The sequence below is a fragment of the Felis catus genome, chromosome C1, assembly GCF_018350175.1.
Source record: "Felis catus isolate Fca126 chromosome C1, F.catus_Fca126_mat1.0, whole genome shotgun sequence".
NCBI lineage: Eukaryota > Metazoa > Chordata > Mammalia > Carnivora > Felidae > Felis > Felis catus.
In genome coordinates this window covers 22,130,478-22,149,714 of record NC_058375.1, presented here as the reverse complement: position 1 = coordinate 22,149,714, position 19,237 = coordinate 22,130,478, and positions in this window count along the sequence as shown.

Genomic DNA, 19,237 nt, shown 5'->3' with positions numbered 1-19,237 from the left:
GGTGGGTGGAAAGGCAAGGAGGACTTCCTGGAGGAGGCTGAACTCTGCACTTTGAATAGCAGTGAGCCGGGCCAAGGCAGGGCCAGATAATAGGGGGGAACGGGGTGGCTCCAAGTAGCAATGTATGAAGACTTTGGACTCTGTTCCAAGGGCAGTGGAGGATCATGGGAGGTTTTAAAGTGACACCTGAGCAGATTCATGTCAAATCTTCACTCTGGCAGCTGTGCGGAGAACGGACCGGAGGGGAGCCATGCAGGGGTGAGGAGCACAGACAGGAGGGTCTGCATCCTTCAGCCGAGAGGAGATGGAAGCCTGAGTTCACACTGCAGTGAGCATCACCAAGCAGCCAAAATCACTCCCTCTCCTCCTGCGAGCCTGTGACCATCAGTCACCTGAGTGAGCCCACCCTGACCACCCCACATAAGACTGCAGCCCCTCCCCCAGCTCTTCCAACCCCCCTTTATCTTGCTCTTATCATCATCTTTGAACATACTTATTTATTAACTGCTCGTTGTCTGTAACACACATACACACACACACACACACACACACGAAGGAATATAATCTCCAGGGCAACGAGGACATTGCCATGATTTCTTCTATGATGCATCACCTGCACCTACAATGGTGCCTCGCACAGAGTGGGTGCTGAGTAAATGTTTGCTGAATGAGTGAATGATCGCCGACCTGGTCACCATTACCGTCACCCACCAGAACAATGACAGTCTTGAGACTAAGAGTGGGCGTCACCTTCCTCAGTTGCCACTGGGGGTCAGTGGTGGATGGCGTTTGCAGCTGCAGGGGGTAGGAGAGAGCTGGGGACGTGGTTCTAGGGCTAGTGATACAACTGGGAAGGGATTCAGATCGGAGGTGGCGAGAGGTTCAGAGTGCACCCAAGGGAAGGGGTGGGAGAGTGTGTGGCCAAGCTGAGAACAGGGGTGTAGCTGATGGCGGCGGTGGGTTCAGAGAGGTGCTAGGTGTGAGCAAGGTCTGGGCTAGGAGGGGAGGAGCGAGGCTTGGGTCCAGCCCAGGGCAGGGATGAGGCCAGGAGGACCAGTAGAAATGCCCTGCCCCTCACTTAGCACTGCTCTGGCCACGAGAGCCAGACAAGGACAGGGGGTCCATCCCCAGGCTTCAGCCCCCCAGATTGTTCAAGCCAGCCAGACATCTGGGAAACCCTCGTCTACCCACCACTGCACCCACGGAAAACCCGAGGCCCAGAAACAGCGAGAAATACCATGGATTTCTTCCCTTTCTGCTTTTCCTGCCTCTGAAGAGCGGCAGGGCCCCGGCTGGGAGATCAGGAGGCCTAGACACTCCTCTTACTCCGCCTGCCCCCTGCCCAACTCCCGTGCCATTAGGCAAGTCATTACACTGGCCTCTATTTCCCCACCTGCAAATTGAAAGCAAGAGACAATACCTTATTCCTTTGAGCCTGCGCAAAGCTGCACTCTCCAACTTCTGCTCATTTAATACATCCTTTAAACCGAACAGAATAAACCTTCTGTTTGCCCTTTGCTGGAGGGGAGGGAAACCCAGATTTCCCGAGGAGCTCCTGCCTGCCAGATTCATCCCCATTATGTTCTCTTACCTGATACGACAGTCCCGCGATCGTTTGCATTTTACAGACAGGGAAACTGAGGCTGGGGACAGGGTCATATGAGACACTGTAAAGGTTTCCAGCCTGCTTGTTTACTTACTCAGATATTCATTGAGCATTTACTCTGAGCCAGGTCCTGTCCGGGGGCCCGGAGACATGGCCTCAGGCAAAACCAGCCTCGCGGGTCTCTGCGGAGAGACAAATGGTGTCTGCCTGGCTCATGCAGTGCTAGGTGCTATGACACGGTGACATGCGTGCCATGATGACACATGAAGCAGGGTGGAAGCAGGGGGTGACGATGGGGGCATAGTGACTTACACAAGGTGCTCAGAACAGCTTCCCTGAGGAGGTGACAGCTGAGCAAAGACCTGGCGGGCACCCAAACGGTGTAAGTGCCCGTCGCCTCCACACCCCCCACTTGTCCTGCAGACGGTCGAGGCCCAGCTAGACCCCTCTGCCCTGGCACGTCCAGCAGAGGCCGGGGGCAGAAGGGCCCCTGCCATCCAGCAGGCCCCGGTTCCAGTCCTGGCTCCACCCCAACTGGCTCTGAGATCTTCAAGCCTCAGTTTCTCATCTGTGAATGGGGATAACTGTCCTCGTCTGAGACGATCCCAAAAGAATCTGTAAGAGTGTGTGCCCAGCAGGACAGGGGTAAGGAGCATGGGAAGCCCAGGATCAAGTAGCCCCCACTCAAGGGTCGGCAGACAGGGAGCACGTTGCCAGGGAAATCTGCCTCTTGGGTGCTTGGAACCATGCATGGCTATTCCTGTCCTTCCAGGGGACACACCTGTGGGGAGCTACCTCCTCCACTCACACGCCTGGGCGAACCCCCCTCTGAATTGACACTCAGTCTCCCCATCTGAGGACTGGGGCCCAAACAGTGCCGGTCCCCAGGGCTGCCCAAGCCGCCCACCGCTGACCTCACATTGGCACCTTCACTACAGACCCAGGGCAGGGCCTGTCCTCCCGAGACGGGCTGGGCCCAGAGCCTCTCAAATAGGAACTGCTGCACAAGGTGAGGACCACAGGTGGGCCCAGGTGGGGACTGGAGTGCAGTAGCTGGTGGAGGGACCTGGTTAGAGGAGGTTTTGAAGAAAGCAAGGAGGGGCGCTTGGGTGGCTCAGTCCGTTAAGCGTCCAACTTCGGCTCAGGTTATGATCTCACGGTTCATGGGTTCAAGCCCCGCATCGGGCTCTGTGCTGATGGCTCAGAGCCTGGAGCCTGCTTCAGATTCTGTGTCTCCCTCTCTCTCTGCCCCTCCCCCACTTCTCCCCTCTCTCTCTCTCTCTCTCTCTCTCTCAAAAATAAAACATTGAAAAACCCAAGGGTCCAGAGAACAGGGTCTCCCCTAAATGAGCCACAGGCTAGGCCTTATTCACACAGCGGTCTTCCGGGCTGGATTAAGAATGAAGATTCCCCAACTATGTCCCCAGAAGGCACTCCCAACCCAGAGCCGTGTCCCTGGGCCAGGGATCTCTGCTTCCTGTCTTCTCCCAAAGCGGAAATCCCCTGCTGTCTTTGCTCTGATTACACCACACAGGCCAGCTCCACGTAAAACCAAACCCCTCACGGAGAGTCCAACGCTCAGGAGCTGGCCTCCCAGGCTCCAGCCTCTGAAATGGGGCAGCACAGAGACTAATATCTGGATACCAGCATCAGTCAGTATGAGCATTTTTCGGTCTCCGTTGCCTAGTCTACAAAATGGTATGATAATAATACCTGCCTTAAAAAGCCATTGAGAAGATTAAATGGCTTAAGATGCTTAGAACAAAGTACAGACAAGTTTGATACACATTAACTGTAAACAGTAAAAATAATTTAGTCTCTACAGAATGGAAGAAAGAAAAGACAGTAAAATTCTCTCATGACCCTACTGCCTGGGGATGCCTACTGTCACGTCTCCATTTGGGGACATATCTTGCCTTTTTTCTGTGCATAGAAATATACTGATTATCTATTTTTTAATATAAAGGGGATGGTACAATAAATATGGCTTTGAAACCTGTCTTTTCCATCTCACAATATATAGATTTACATAATCTCCGTAACTGATGTCTTCTCCCACAATTTTAATTAAAGACCTATTGTGGGCCAGGCCCTCCACTGGGTGTGGGCTCTGCCCTGAAAGTGTTCATAGTCCTGTCTTGTCCGGCTGATGTTGTCTATAACAGGTATGTGTTCAAAACCGTGAGGAAATCCTCGTGTGTGTGTGTGACCACACCTGGGCCCTTCTTAACTGTTTCCATGGGATAAACCCACTCAATGGAATTGGATTTCTGGGCCAGTGGGTGGGCATATTTCTCAGGTTCTTGATCCGTGGAGTCAAATTGCCCTCCGAAGGCTCTGGCAAGTTACCCTTCCAAACACTGGGTGGAGTTTTAAAGGACCAGCTCAGCTTCAGGCTCACAGGAGCTCTGGGTGTGCAGAGGACACAGAGGAGCCGGTGCACAGGGTCGTAAGCCTTCACTGGAGCGTCTGCGCCATTGCTGACACTGGCTGGGATGACTCAGGCTCTGTGCTAAAAGTAGGACCCCAATCTCTAGGAACGCAAGGCAGACCTGTCAAGACTCGCCCTTCATGCCACAGACTGTCACTCTCCTGGCTCTAGTTCACAGCTGCTACCCCAGGACCAGACGGTTCTGGGCAAGATGGGGGCTCCGGCTTGAGGGGTCACATGGTACGGCATTTTCATGCTTGGGCTTGGAGCCAGCTAGACCTGCGTTCAAGTCACGGCTGCGCCCCTCGATACTCACAGATGAGTATTTTTTTACAGGATTTATTTTATACTATACAGTGACGTTATTTTTTTTTTTTTTTTTTTTTGGCACCCAGTTCTATAAATTCTAGCACAGGCATAAGTTTGTGTAACCACCCCCGCAGTCGGGATACAAAACAATCCCTTAACCCCAGTGAAGTCCCTCCGTAGTCCCCAAACCCCAGAAACTGCTGATCTGTTCTCATCACTCTAGTTTCATCTTTTCAGGAATGTCACACAAGGAAGTCACACAGGCAAGTGATGTTTTGAAACTGGCTCTTTTACACAGCACAGTGCCTTTCAGATTCATCCTGATTGTCGCATGAATAAATAGTGCGTTCCTTTTCGCTGCTGGGCAGTATCCCATGGTGTGGATACACCTGCATTTGTTCATCCAAACAGACATTTGAATGAAAGGATATTTGAGTTGTTCCAGTGGTTGGGGATTATGAATAGAGCCACTAGGAAGCATTCATGTGCAAGAGTGGGAACCCCGGATCCTGTGATAAGCACGTGTCCAGTGTTCTAGAAAACTACCAGTGTTTGCCAGAGTGGCTGCACCATTTTGCATTCCCGCCAGCAAATGTGTGAGAGTCGTTAATACACCTTGCCAATTGTTCCGCATCCTCGTCAGCACTTGTCATTGTCAGGACTTTTATTTTAGCCACTCTGATGTGTATGTCGTGGTATCTCATAGTGGCTTTAGTTTGCATTTCCCCGGTGGCTAAGAGTAAGGAACATCTTTTCATGGGCTTATATACCCCCTGTATCTCCTCTCTGGGGTCTAGTCAAGTCTTTTGTCCATTTTCTAATTGTGTTTTCTTCCTATTGGATTTTGAGAGCTCTTTATATATTCTAGTTACAAATCTTCTGTTGAATATGTGATTTCAGACCTTGTCTTCCAGTCTGTGGCCTGTCTTTTCATCTTTTTACCAGTGCTTTCTGCAGGGCAAAAGTTTTTCATTCTGATTAAGTTTATTTATCAACCTTTTATTTTGTGGGTCATGCTTTTGCTGTCACATGTAAACCCTAAACCCTTGCCTAAACCCAAATTATGAACATTTTCTCCCATGTTTTCTTTTAACAATGTCATTGTTCATTTTCCATTGAGATCTATGGTTTACCTTGAGTTAATTTTGTATAAAGTGTATCTTTTTTATTATTTTTTTAATGTTTATTCATTTTTGAGAGAGAGAGACACACAGAGTAGGAGCAGGGAAGGGGCAGAGGGAGGGAGACACAGAATTGGAAGCAGGCTCCAGGCTCCGAGCTGTCAGCACAGAGCCTGATGCAGGGCTCGAACTCAGGAACCATGAGATCATGACCTGAGCCAAAGTCGGATGCTAACCCAACGGAGCCACCCAGGTGCCCCTAAAGTGTGATGTTTAGAGAGAAGTTTACTTCTTATATATGGACATCCACTTGGTCCAAGGTCATTTGCTGAAATGACTCAGGCAAAGTGTTTAACCTCTCTGAGCCTCAGTCTCCCCATCTCTAAGATGGGGGGGTTGGCAACCACAGAATCTGTTTCAAGGGCTCTTATGTCATAATCTTCCCCTGTTCCCTCCTGATTTATAAAGTAACCAGGTTCTGGGCATGTTAGGATTTTTAGGCTTTTCACCAACTGTTTATTTCAGAGGAAGTCTGTAAAGAATAAAAGGATGATGTTTATCAAAAAGTTCCTGGTGTGCCGTAGGCACACAGCACATAGGGAGTGGCTGCGGCCAGGCAACCCGGGTTCAAATCCCAGCTCGGGTACTCCCTGGCTGCGTGCCTTGGAGAAGCTATTTAACCTCTCCGGGCCTCAGTTTCCTCACCTGTAGGACAGGGATGAGGACAGTAGCACCTACGTCTGGGACAGAGCGTGGCATGTGATGTGTGTGACACGTGTTCACTATCACTTAGGGCTCTTGACCCTCCTGCCTGTGGCCAGTACCTTGAATGCCGACCTCATTTCCTGCACATGTTGAAGGATGTGGGCAACTGCTTATGAAAAAAACAAGTTCAGGGGCGCCTGGGTGGCTCAGTGGGTTAGACGGCCGACTCTTGATTTCAGCTCAGGTCATGATCTCACGGTTGGTGAGTTCAAGCCCTGAGTCGGGCTCTGTGCTGACAGCGCAGAGCCCGCTTGGGATTCTACCCCTCCCCTGCTCGTTCGCTCTCCCTCTCTCTCTCAAAATAAATAAACAACCTTAAAAAAAATTAAAAAAAGACCGACCCCAGGAAAACACATCCACGGGCAGGTACAGATGCACAGACAGGTCAGCAGAAGCCAGAGAATAAGCAGCAACATTCTGGCGAATGACCACCTGTGAGGATAAACCTCCCTTCAGCTGGTGGAGCAGCCCAGGTGGGAAGAGCGGACCACATCAGTGCACCTGCCCCTGTGACGCATGACCGGAGGGGTCGGGAGGAGGGGCGTGTGTGGAGGGCCCACTGCATCCGACTGCAGATGGTGGGTCCTCCCAGGCTCAGCCCCACAGGCCCCTCCAGTTTCCATCACGCTGCCCAGTAGCTGTTAACTTCTTTTTTTTTCTTTTTTTTTAATTTTTATTTTTTTTACATTTGTTTATTTTTGAGACACAGAGCGAGACAAAGCGTGAGCGGGGGGAGGGGCAGAGAGAGACGGAGACACAGAAGCCGAAGCAGGCTCCAGGCTCTGAGCAAGAGGTCAGCACAGAGCCTGACGTGGGGCTCGAACCCGCAAAGTGAGATCGTGACCTGAGCCCCAGTCGGAGGCTCAACTGACTGAGCCACCCAGGCACCCCCGGTTGCTGTTAACTTCTTTGAGGTGGTCCCTCTAAGCCCCGACCAGTGAATTTTGAAAAGACTTTGTTGCTTTTATTTTATTTTTAATTTTTTTAACGTTTATTTATTTTTGAGAGAGAGAGAGAGGCAGACAGAGCACGAATGGGGGAGGGGCAGAGAGTGAGGGAGACACAGAATCCGAAACAGGTTCCAGGCTCTGAGCTGTCAGCACAGAGCCCGATGCGGGGCTCGAACTCGGGAACCACGAGTTCATGACCTGAGCCGAAGTTGGGTTGGATGCTCAACCGACTGAGCCACCCAGGCGCCCCAAGACTTCACTGCCTTTAAGTCAGACCATCCAAACGAAGCCTCCAGATTTGGTGAAAACCTTCAGGGCCATTTTCATCTGCTGGGATAACAGGCAGACAGAAATTTAATTTGATTTATAATAATATACATAAAAGGAAACTTGAAATATGCCATCATAACAACAGTGATCATCTCTGAGGAATGGGATGATGGGACACTGCTACTTTCTTCTTTATATTTTTTGGCGTTTTCCAGAAGAGCTATGCATTACTTTCAGAATCATCTCAAAGCAAACAGTACTAGCGAAAAGCCTGCTCTGTGATTTGTGTCTTCCCCCACCAAGCCGATGGCTCTCCCCCCAGCTGCGTAACCATAAACAGGTGTCGTGCACATTCATCACTGTGGGGATGTCCGGACCGGTTGGTACCCAGGTCAGGAAATTTCCAGAAAGGCGGGTGTTACCTGCATCTTCACAACCTCACTTCTGGCCCCTCTGCCCCTAAACTCCACTGATCCTGTCCAGTGGTCTCTGGGTGGCCCTGGAGTAGTGGCAGCCAAGGCCACAATGGCTGTGACTGGCCAGCCTCCAGTAACCACCAGGGGCCTGGGCCCTCGACCGACATGATCCCACTGCACCCTACAACAACCCTGCAAAGTAGGCATGGCTAGACCCGTTTGGCAGATGAGGAAGTTAAGGATCAGAGAGGTAGGGTAACAGGGCTGAGGTTACGCAGCTTGGACGAGGTAGAGCCAAGATCCCAACCAGCAGCCGCCACGGCCTGACGTAAGGCACAGAGTACCCCGACGATCTCCGTCGTCACCCCCAAGCCTTCTTAAATAAAATATTGCCAAAGATAAAGGTAGCTTTAAGACAACATCTCCGGCTTCCCCGGGCCTGAGGTGCCTCCAAGCCCCATCCGTCACGAGAACCCTGGAGCAGCCCAGGGCTGGATCTCAGGACGCCCTGCTCCAAAGCCCAGGGGCCTCCCTCCTCTCCAGATGACCTCTCAGATTTAGCCTTCACGGCGGGCAGAGACCCCAGAGCCTGGCTGTGCGAGGCCTGTTCCAGCCTAGGTGGGGGTAGGGGGCCGGGACGGGCACGTGGGGCCTCCTGAATGCGTTGACGATGTGGAGGCTGAAGGAGGCAGGGGAGGGACGGGTGGTCTCTAGGACGGCGGGGAAGTCAGAGAGCCTACAGTGTGTCCAACCATGGCCTTTCTGAACTGTTCCTTCTTTGCCCCGCTAACCATCGTGGGGAAACCGAGGCAGCCCGCCTCAGTCATCTCTCTTGTCACCAGCCCAGATCGCAGAGCTGGGGTTCAGGCACTTGTGGTGACCTCTGTCCCCATCCCTTCTCCAGGGCCAGTGAGCAGGCAAAGTGGGAACACAGACCACCAGGCTCCTGGTCCTCAAGGCCGGGGCCCGCCTGCGGTGGGCTGGGGGAGGGGGAGGGGGGTTGGTGCTTGCATTGCGTCGAGGGACACAAGGTTGAAAACGAAGCTAAGTGCAGCTCGCTCCCAAGCCGGGCAACCCTAGTAACATCAGAGGTCGCTGTTTCTTTTCCGTGGTTTCTTACCTTGGCTGTGCCTGGGCGGTGTTTCAGCTCCCCATCCTGCTGTCCTTGACAGAGGAAGAGAGAGAAGGATCCCACCCTGACTCAACCCTGGCATCAGCAGAAACTCTGGAGTGAGAGTCACCTGTGGGTTTCAGATGCCCCTGGAGATTTTAAAGGTTAGAGTAGGGGCGCCTGGGGGGCTCAGCCCTCTGAGCGTCTGACTTCAGCTCAGGTCATGATGTCGTGGTTCATGGGTTTGAGCCCCACGTCGGGCTCTCTGCTGTCAGCACAGAACCCACTTCAGATCCTCTGTTCCCCTCTCTCTCTGCCCTTCCCCCTGCTCATGCTGTCTCTCTCAAAAATGAATAAACATTTATTTTAAAAATACTAAAAAGAAAAAAAAAGTAGAGGAAGGGCATAATAGTCTATATTTATGGAGGGACAGGAGATTTATGTTACCTGTGTTTCTCTTACGTGCTGCCTCATTAAACCTCACCATAACCAGCGTGGGGTTATCTTATTGTCTTATTATCTCCATTTTAAGGATGAGGAAACTGAAGCCAAAAGCAGGCCTGACGTGGTCAGGTGACAGCAGGAGTGGCAGGGCCACCACTGGACCTCGGGCCAGAATGACTCCTTTGTCTGTCCTGTTCCCAGAGGACATCTGCCACCACAGTCACTCTCGGGCTCTCATGTGTCCTGAGAGGTGGGTGGCATGGAAACCAGGGCCCCATTCTACAGACAGGAAAACTGAGGCAAGGCAACATGGGTGACCTAAGGTTCTGTAACTTATTTGCAGCTGGGCTTACTCTAGAGCCCTGAACTCCAGCTTTTGGGCCAAATATGTATAATTAATTACATTGCAGGCTTTGTCTCTGGCTCAGTCTTTATTTTTTTTTTAATGTTTATTCATTTTTGACAGAGAGAGAGAGACAGAGACAGAGCATGAGTGGGGGAGGGGCGGAGAGAGAGGGAGACCCAGAATCCGAAGCGGGTTCCAGGCTCCGAGCTGTCAGCACAGAGCCTGACGCGGGGCTCAAACTCATGAGCTGTGAGATCATGACTTGAGCCGAAGTCAGACGCTTAACAGACTGAGCCACCTAGGCGCCCCTAAAAAAAATTTTTTTTCATAAAATAAAATAGAATGCACATTCCCAGGCCCCGCCCAGAGACTCGACTCTAGTAAAAGTGGGAATGGGGCCAGGGAGCCTGTATTTACACCGAGCCTACCCCCTCATGTAGGTACTTGGAGCAGATCCCGTATGTGCCTACCACCCTCGGAGAAACATTGGCGCGGGTGTTCCAGGCCCCACGCTCAGTTCTATGCGGACATTTTTAGAGCCCACTGCTTAAGATCAAAGATTCCAGATCCATCCAGTCCACACTCCAGAACCAGCTCTTCTGCCCCCAGCTTGAACCCACGGGAACTGACCTGACCACTCTGGGTCCAGTGTCCCCCGATGAAAGTGGGGATAATAGCCCCTCCCTCGTGAGGTCTTTGCAAGGAACTTTGGGTGAATACAAACAAAGCAGAACAGGGCCTGCACAGAGCGAGGCTTAATAATGACAATCCTCCGGGCGCCTGAGGGGCTCAGTCAGTTAAGCTCCAGACTTTGGCTCAGGTCATGACCTTGCGCTGACAGCTCAGAGCCTGGATCCTGCTTCCGATTCTGTGTCTCCCTCTCCCTCTGCCCCTTCCCCACTCGTGTTCTCTCTCTCTCTCTCTCTCTCTCAAAAACAGATAAAAACGTTAAAAAACTTTTTTAAAGAAATTACAATTCTCAAAACAGCCCTACTATGAAGAGACTCGAGCCCCGCTCCAGACGAGGAAATGTGGGTGCACAGATCAAGTCACCCGTGCGAGGACACACAGCTGGTGGGTGACAGAGCAGGGGCCCAAAAGCTCCCCCATCCGTGCGGACCACAGGATTCCCACACACACGAGGCTGCGGGGCCTCAACAGCGCGAGCTCCCTGACCCTGCCCTTGGCACCTGCACCCACAGGCTAGTGCCACACAGGAAGGGGTCAGGAAAGGCCGCCTCAAGCTTCAGGTGCAGATCCACTACGGAGTCCTGGAGACCTGCACCACGGTTCCATCACATGTGGGGAGTCTGTGTTGTGTGCGTGGAGGGCTCGCTTCTTGGATTCCCCACGAAAGGTTTACTTGAGGATCCGCACTGGAATAGAAACAGCCAGAAGAAAAGTAGCCAGCACACAGCAGGCCACTGAGGACAGTGCACTCTCAAGAAGGCAGAGCGGGCAGGCCCAGAGGTGGCAACTACCCTGAGGCTACAGGGGTCCTTTCTTTTTATGTGAGGAGTGGGGTGTCTTGGGTCATGGACGGAGTGGTCCCTAAAGGAGGCGGCTTCCAATCTTTTGGGGGCCGCCTCCCATAGGATGGGAGGGAGAGTCTTTGATCCTACAAGGTTTGTACTGGGGCTAAAACCACACTGCAAATGTATTATAATGAGTCTAGGGGTTACCCCAGAGCAGAGGGGGAGGAGGAGAGCCATGTTCTGTACTGGTGGCTCACTATTAGCCCCAGGGTCTTGGGGGCCCCAAGGCCAAGATGTTGAAGGGTCTTAGAAGCCTACAAAGTCAAGATGTGATGTCCCCAGCCTTCTAATGTGTGATGTTGTGCCCCTGGGCTTCTACCGTGCAACCTTTTTATCACTGTCCTTACCTCCAGCTCATGTCTAACTGTCTACTCTATCGGGTCTCCAACTGGTGCTGGCCACAGGCTCCAAATAGCATTCCTCTTGCCACAGATTCTTTAAGTATCATTGGGTCCGTTGTATCGCAAAGCCGAAGGGATGGAGCAGTTCACACTCGGCCTGGAAGTCCTGCAGACTTCCTCGGTTCCCGGAAGGAAATTCCTCGGTTCCCGGAAGGAAATTCCTCGGTTCCTGGCTGCGGTATGCATGACCCTGTCGTTGGGTGGAACTGGGCCAGCGTGATGTTCTGTGGAAAGTCAAGACAGCCGAAACTACATCATGAGCGATGCAGGACATTCAGCGTGCCCCTTAGGTAAGATTCTGACCGTATACAGCTGGCCCTGCCAGGTCACAGAAAAACAACTTCTGGTGGTCCCTACAAAATTGGTTTAGAGGAAAAGGCACCAGCAAGGTCCAGCTGCCAGGGCCCGTGTTGATTTGCTCCGGGGACACAGCTGGGGACACATCTGCAAGCAGAGTAACCACCTGACCATTGACAAGAATCCAGTCAATTCTCCGAGATCCATCTGACTTCTGAACCAAGCTCATCAGATTCGTTCACGCGCCCATTTAGAAGCACCCTTGTGTCTCTCAAGTTTGGACGGTGGCATTGATCCTTATAATCCACCCCCCGCCCCTACACACACACACAGGCAAACATACACTTACAAGGAATCATTATCACATTGGGTTTACCGCCTTTCTAGGAAGGGCAAGTTCCAGGGACTTCTACTTCGCCCTTCCTGGGCCAGAGAGACAAAGTGGGAACTCTACCTGCTGCCATACATGCCCAATCCAGTTGTATGTTCAGAACTAGGGAGATCACAGACCTGGTTCACTGCTAGATGAACTTGAAATCAGATTCCATCTATCACCTGCAGATCCCCACTTTGGTGGGCCACAGTGGCATGTTGGGTCCCCAGGATTTTGTATCAATTCGTAGCCAGTATCTGGTCACCTCTAAAAAGTCTGGGTCTGGGGCACTTGGGTGGCTCAGTCGGTCGAGCATCCGACTTCAGCTCAGCTCATGATCTCACGGCTCGTGGGTTCGAGCCCCACGTCGGGCTCTGTGCCGACAGCTCAAAGCCTGGAGCCTGCTTCGGATTCTGTGACTCCCTCTCTCTCTGCCCCTCCCCTGCTCGCGCGCTCTCTCAATCTCTCTCTCGCTCTCTCTCTCTCTCCTTCAAAAATAAACATAAAAAAATTTTTTTGGAAGGGCTGGGTCTGCCCTCTTCCCCAGCAGACAGTCACTCTGGTACAGGGATTGGCAAGCTGTGACCCGTGAGCCAAGTCTAGCCCGTGGCCTATCTTTGTATGACCCACCAGCTAAAAGTGGTTTTTAGATTTTTAAAGGTTGTTACAAAGGAAATACCATCTCTGCTGGCCTATATCCTGGGACCAGTTCCAGGACCAATTCTGTATCACTCAGGATCTAGACAGAAAATAGGATCACACAGTAATTTTATCAGGAAAGGTTGACATAAAGAACGATCGGCTGGGGGCGCCTCGGTGGCTCAATTTAAAAATAAAATAAAATATAATGAATGATCAGCTGGTAATGGGATGCGCTGCTAAGAAGTAAAAAGAAGTCTGGATTAAACAGAATTAGCTAATATATGGAGTTGAGGTGGCTGTTTCCAGGAACCAACAATTTTGAAAGAGCCACCGCCCCCCGCGCTGCGATTCAGACCTCAGGGGAGAGGGGTGTGGCTGGAGCCACTGAATGGGGAAGAAGTCTGCTGAGGTCCCCACAGGCTGAGAAAGCAGGAGACAGCCCGCTGGAGAGCGAAACCTACTGGCCAGGCCTCTCCTCGCTCCACCTCCTGTGTAAAACGGAGATGTGATTCAACAGCTCGGCACATGTGAAAGTCCTGAAGCAAGTGGGGGTTTTGTAAGTGTGCTCAAGTGTAGGTAAGCCCTCAGTAAACATTAGCTGTCTCATCATGACCGTCATCATGGTCCATCATCATCATCATCATCATTACCGTTATCACTATATTCCCCACGGGGAGAAAACTGACCTTGGAGAAGTGACCTGCCTGAGGCCACCCCAGGACACAGCAATCCTGGACTCCAAGCCCCAGCCCAGCTGGTGCCAGAGACCATGATCTTGGACGCCAAGCAAGAAACCCATAGCCCAGTCTCTGCATTAGATACATGGAGAAACTGAGGATCGGACAGTAGAAGGGCCAGAGTCAGGGCATAAGCCTCGCCCGCCACCACCCCCCCCCAACCCCCCCCCCCCCCCCCCCCCGTACCCGCCACCCCACCCCCTCCTGTTGACCAGAGGCAACAGGAACTCTGGTCACCTGTGCAAACGTAGCATTTCCTGCACCTCCTGGCCTCCCTCCTCCTTCCCTTCCTCTTCCTCCCGGCCTCCTGTCTGACGCTGATTTAACCTGTGGTTTTATGGTTAATCATCTCATAGTAAATCTCTGTCTTAATCTCCCATGGGCCACCCAGGCTGTCTTTTTATTAGGAAATAAATAGCGCGGGCACTCTGTGCCACGCTGCGGCCAACACGGGGAGCTTGGCGGTGGGAGGAGAGGCTGAACGAGTCTGGAGGAGTCTTGAGGCCCCGGAGACAAAGCGAATATGAGAATAATTACAAGACGATAGGTGTCTGGGCATTGTTGGTGCAAGACACAAAAGCTGTAATAAAATCGGCTTTTGCTCCAAAGCTCGAGGTGAGATTTTGAATGAAAGGATCAGGTCAGGGATGCTGGCTACGCTTGGAGACAAGAGTCCTTGACTTAAGTCCCTGTACCGCTGGTTCCGTGCTGGGTCACCTGAGGCCAGCCAGGCCCCTCCTCTGGGCTTCAACCTCATTGTCACGGGAAGGAGGGGGGAGGGGATGGTGCAATCTTCCCACCCAGCTGGACAGGCCCCGGCTCAGAAGGAAGCTGTGCCCACAGAGCCCTGGGCTGACGGCCTCTGAGGAGCCCTGCGGGTCAGCCCTGCCCTACTCAGCTTCCTCTCCATGACTCTGAAGGACGAGAACATGGACAAGAATCAAGAAACCTGGGGCCTCGGCCCAGCCTGGACAACCATTTGCTGTATGACCTTGGACAAGGGTCTTCCTCTCTTGGGGCCCAAGATACTGTGACTGATAAGAACTATATTTTTGGTCTTTATCCACTGTTTCTGGCACAGCAAGGCAGAAACCTTTGGAATTTCCTCTGTCGAAAGCAACCAGGGTTTTTGTTGTGTTAATGAGACGACTTTCAGAAAGCCCCTAGGTTAACCTCAGGACAGGGCTGGTTGCCGGGAGAACCAATCTTGTGATTAGAGGGTTGGAACTTTCAGTCCTTTTTCTGCGAACCTCCAGGGAGGGGAGAAGGGCCTGGAGAAGTCAGTTCCATGGCCCAGGGCCAACGATTTCAGCAGTTCCCACTAGGTAATGACACCTCTGCCCACATACCTTGCCCTAGGCCTCCCTCCCCTCTGGCCAGGTCCTAAGTCATATCCTTTCTTATAACAAACCAGCAATCTAATAAGGAAAATGTTTCTCTGAGTTCTGTGGGTGGCTCCGGCACATCATTCGAACCCGAGGAGGGGGTCTTGGGAACCTCTGATCTGTAGCCAGTCGGCCAGAAGCACAGGTAACCACCCAGACTTGCACTTGGCATCTGAAGGGGGGCACAGGGGGGTCTAGGGGGACTGAGCCCTTAACCTGTGTGATCTGACATCATCTTCAGGTAGACGGTGCCAGAACTGAGTTACTTTGGTGACATAGGAAAACCCCACATATCGGAGGGCCTCATCTGTGAAAGAGGGACATGCTGGACATTAATGTTCTTTCCAGTATCCCAGGTTCTGAGATCTGCCCCAGGATGGTCCACTCAATGGGAGGAAGGTGTGGTATGGGGCCTCTCTGCCCAGCCGCCCGCTACCTCTCCCCTGCCACTGTGGTTCCCGGGCGCCCGTCCGCCTCCTTGTCTTATCTCTGGGGGCCCCATATGGCACCGTCCTCACTCCCTGCTCCCCAGATGCTGGTGGAAATATTTCAGTGTCTCAATCGGATGCAAAGAACTGAGTCTCTCCCTCCAGATGGTGATGTCCTCTCCTGCTCCAAGCCCTAAACTTAGCCGTGTTAAAGATGAAAACCAGAGGCTCTAACTCCTCCTTGCCATAGCTGTCATCCTACAACCTGTGCTTCCGAAAGCAGTGCCACAAAAGAACCGAAAGCGGGGTTCTGGAAGAGATATCTGCACACACATGTTCAGAGTCGCGTTGTTCGCAAGAGCTACGGAGGAGTGGATAAGCAAGATGTGGGGTACACACACAATGGAGTATTCCTCAGCCTTAGAAGGAAGGAAATTCTGACAGGCGACACATGCCGCAACACGAAAGGAGAGTGGGGGTTGCCAGGGGCCGGAGGGAGGGGGGAATGGAGAGATGTTGTGTAATGGGGATCGAGTGTCTGTCTAATGGTTTACCGGATGGTGGTGATGGTTGCACAACATTAAGAATGTATTTACCGCCACCGAATTGTGCGCTTAAAAATGATCGAGAAGGCAAACGTATGTGTTGTAGGGGAGGAAAGCTTTTCCTTTCTTCCCTTCTAGGTTCTTGCCTTGGCTGGTCTGATAACCAAATGGAGGTAAGACAGATTAACAGGGGCCCCTGGGTGGCTCAGTAGGTTGAGCATCTGACTCTTGATTTCAGCTCAGATTTTGGCCCAGGTCATGATCTCATGGTTCGTGAGTTCAAGCCCCATGTCGGGCTCTGTGCTGACAGCGCAGAGCCTGCTTGGGATTCTCTCTCTCCCTCTCTCTCTGCCCCTCCCCTGCTTGTGCTCTCTCTCTCTCTCTCTCTCTCAAAATAATTAAATAAACTTCTTTTTAAAAGTTTTTTAAAAAGACAGATTAACAGGAGAAAAACACATTTAATTTTGTACACACTGGAGCCTATAAAAATACGAAGCTTGGGGCATCTGGGTGGCTCAGTTGGTTAAGCGTCTGCCTTCGGCTCAGGTCGTGATCTCGTGGTTCGTGGGTTCGAGCCCTGCATCGGGCTTGCTGCTGTCAGCATGGAGCTGGCTTTGGATCCTCTGTCCCCCTCTCTCCTTGCCCCTCCCCTGCTCGTGCTGTCTCTTTCAAAAATAAATCAACATTTTATATATATATATATATATATATATATATATATATATGTATATGTATATGTATATATGTGTGTGTGTGTGTATATATATATATATATATATATATATAATGGCTCAAAGAAGTGACCCAATAGCACTTTGTACACACTTTTTAGACCAAGAAACAATAATTTGTGAAGATTGGCCAAAGCAAAGAGGTTTGGGTCTGGGGGAGCAAATTAGTAAGGAAATAACAAGGTTAGTTTATACAGCCCTCTCGGCCTTAAATCCCCTATCTCTGGTGCTAAGGATGCCCCGTACCCTCCTGGTGCAGGGAGGGCGGGCACCTTTCACACGGGAGATTTATTTCCTGCCTTCGAGGAGATGGAGGAGGTCAGAGAGTCCTTCTTGTACCGGCTGTTTCTTAAGTAACTTTAATTCAAAACAACCAATATGCCAAATCGGCATATTTGGGGATGACACATGCTGCTCCCCTTCAGTATTTTACCACAATTTCAAAAACTGAAAAAAAAAAAAAAAGCAGTGCCCAATAATAACATCTACTCCTCTACTGATGAGTGAACGCTTACCACCTCAATACGAGGCACAGCGTTAAATGATTTACATGCAGGAATTCATCCACTGCTCATAACAAGCCTCCCAGAAACTATTATCTCGTTTTGCAGATGGGGAAACTGAGGCACGGAGAAACCAAGTAACTTGTCCAAGGTCACACAGCTGGTAACGGCTAAGCCAGACCCAGACGAGACACACTGGCCCTTGAGTCCCCGATACTGTCACCCAAAACTGGGTCCGCCCCTTGGTGGGTGTCGAGCCAAGAGACACAACCAAGCCAAGGACGAGGCAAAGGAGGGTTTTTACTTGCAACAAGCAATGGAGAACTCGGGGATGTTTCCCAAAGCAGCGTCTCCTCCAACAACAAAGCTGGCGAGGTTGGAATCCAGGGGCGCACGCGTATTCATGAAGGGGCGGCAGGACGGGGAATTAGCATGGCATTGGGGCAAAAGTCACCTTAAAGTGACAGAGTCCGGGTCCAAGTCACGAGGGCGGCGAGGGTAGGCATCGTCAATTCTCTGGCTTCAGTTGGTCCCGTATCTGGGTGCTCAGAGGGGTTTAGATCCCACAAAGATAACTCAGCAATGTGAGGCCGGTCAGTCTTCACTTTTTAGATCAGCGTCGGGAGTTTTCCACCACTGTAATTAGACTATCTCCTGGCCCGAAAGATCTCCCATCTTTCCTAAGATGCCCCGGGGCCTAAAATGACTTCTCTTATGTCAAGAAAACCATGTCTTTCTTTTTGTGGGGCCCCCTAACTCTTTCTGCCTCCAGTAATGACCTATGTGAGAGGCCTTATTAGGCCCAATTCCCTTTTGATAGACTTGTCCAATGAGACCCCGGGGGAAGGCTCTGGGGAAGGTGGGGTCAACGGAGAGTTCCACTTGGAGGACGAGGACTGTCGGCCATCAGCCCCTTCCCCCCAGTCCCAGAGCAGCCACCAGGCCATCCCTATGGAGAATGAACCACACTCAGCCCTCCAGGAGCCTCCAGGCCTGAGGCGGTGAGTACTGGGCTCAGCCAGGGGCATAGGGGTGGGTCCTGCATCATGTGGGGCCGGACCAGGAGCAGCCTGAAGACTCCATGACCCCTTGTTACCGAACCAGGCCCTTGGGCTCTCAAGCAACAGACGTTGACAGGAGGTTGAACGGGAGGTTCGGGCAAGGCTTTACTGGGGCTTACGCTAGAGCACAAGGGAGGCAGCCCAAGAGAAAGAATCCTCAAGCTGACTCCCTGAGGAGAGGTCGGGAGACTTTCTGAAAGAAACTTGGGTGGGAGGGGGGCTCCTGGGTGGCTCAGTCGGTTCAGCGTCCGACTTCGGCTCTGGTCATGATCTTGCGGTCCGAGGGTTCGAGCCCCGGGTCGGGCTCTGTGCTGACAGCTCAGAGCCTGGAGCCTGCTTCGGAGTCTGTGTCTCCCTCTCTCTCTGTGCCCCTCCCCCGTTCATGCTCTGTCTCTCTCTCTCTCTCTCTCTCTCTCTCTCAAAATAAATAAACATTAAAAAAAATAGAGAAACTTGGGTGGGAAAAGGGTGCCATCCAAGCCTGCAGGGGCAGGGATGTGTTAGCATCTGTGCACTTACAAATCATGCTTCTTCATGCGTTGTGTGCCTGATTGATAATTAAATCTCCACCCCTGGGCATGATTCTTAGTGGTATATTGAGGGGGAACTCGGCCAAAGGTCAGCACTGGGGTCCATCTCGGCACAAACTGGTTTCGTCTCTGCCAGGCTCTGTAGTCCAGTCCCTCCTGTCGGTAAGCGTGCTGCCCCCACGCTCCTGCGTGTTTCAGTTTTGGGTTTTTTTTTTATTTCTCATGGAGGCAGTCAAAGAACGCTGGCTTTTGCGATCAGGGTTGCGGGGATCTGTGTCCAATCCCTGTTCCGTCTCACTC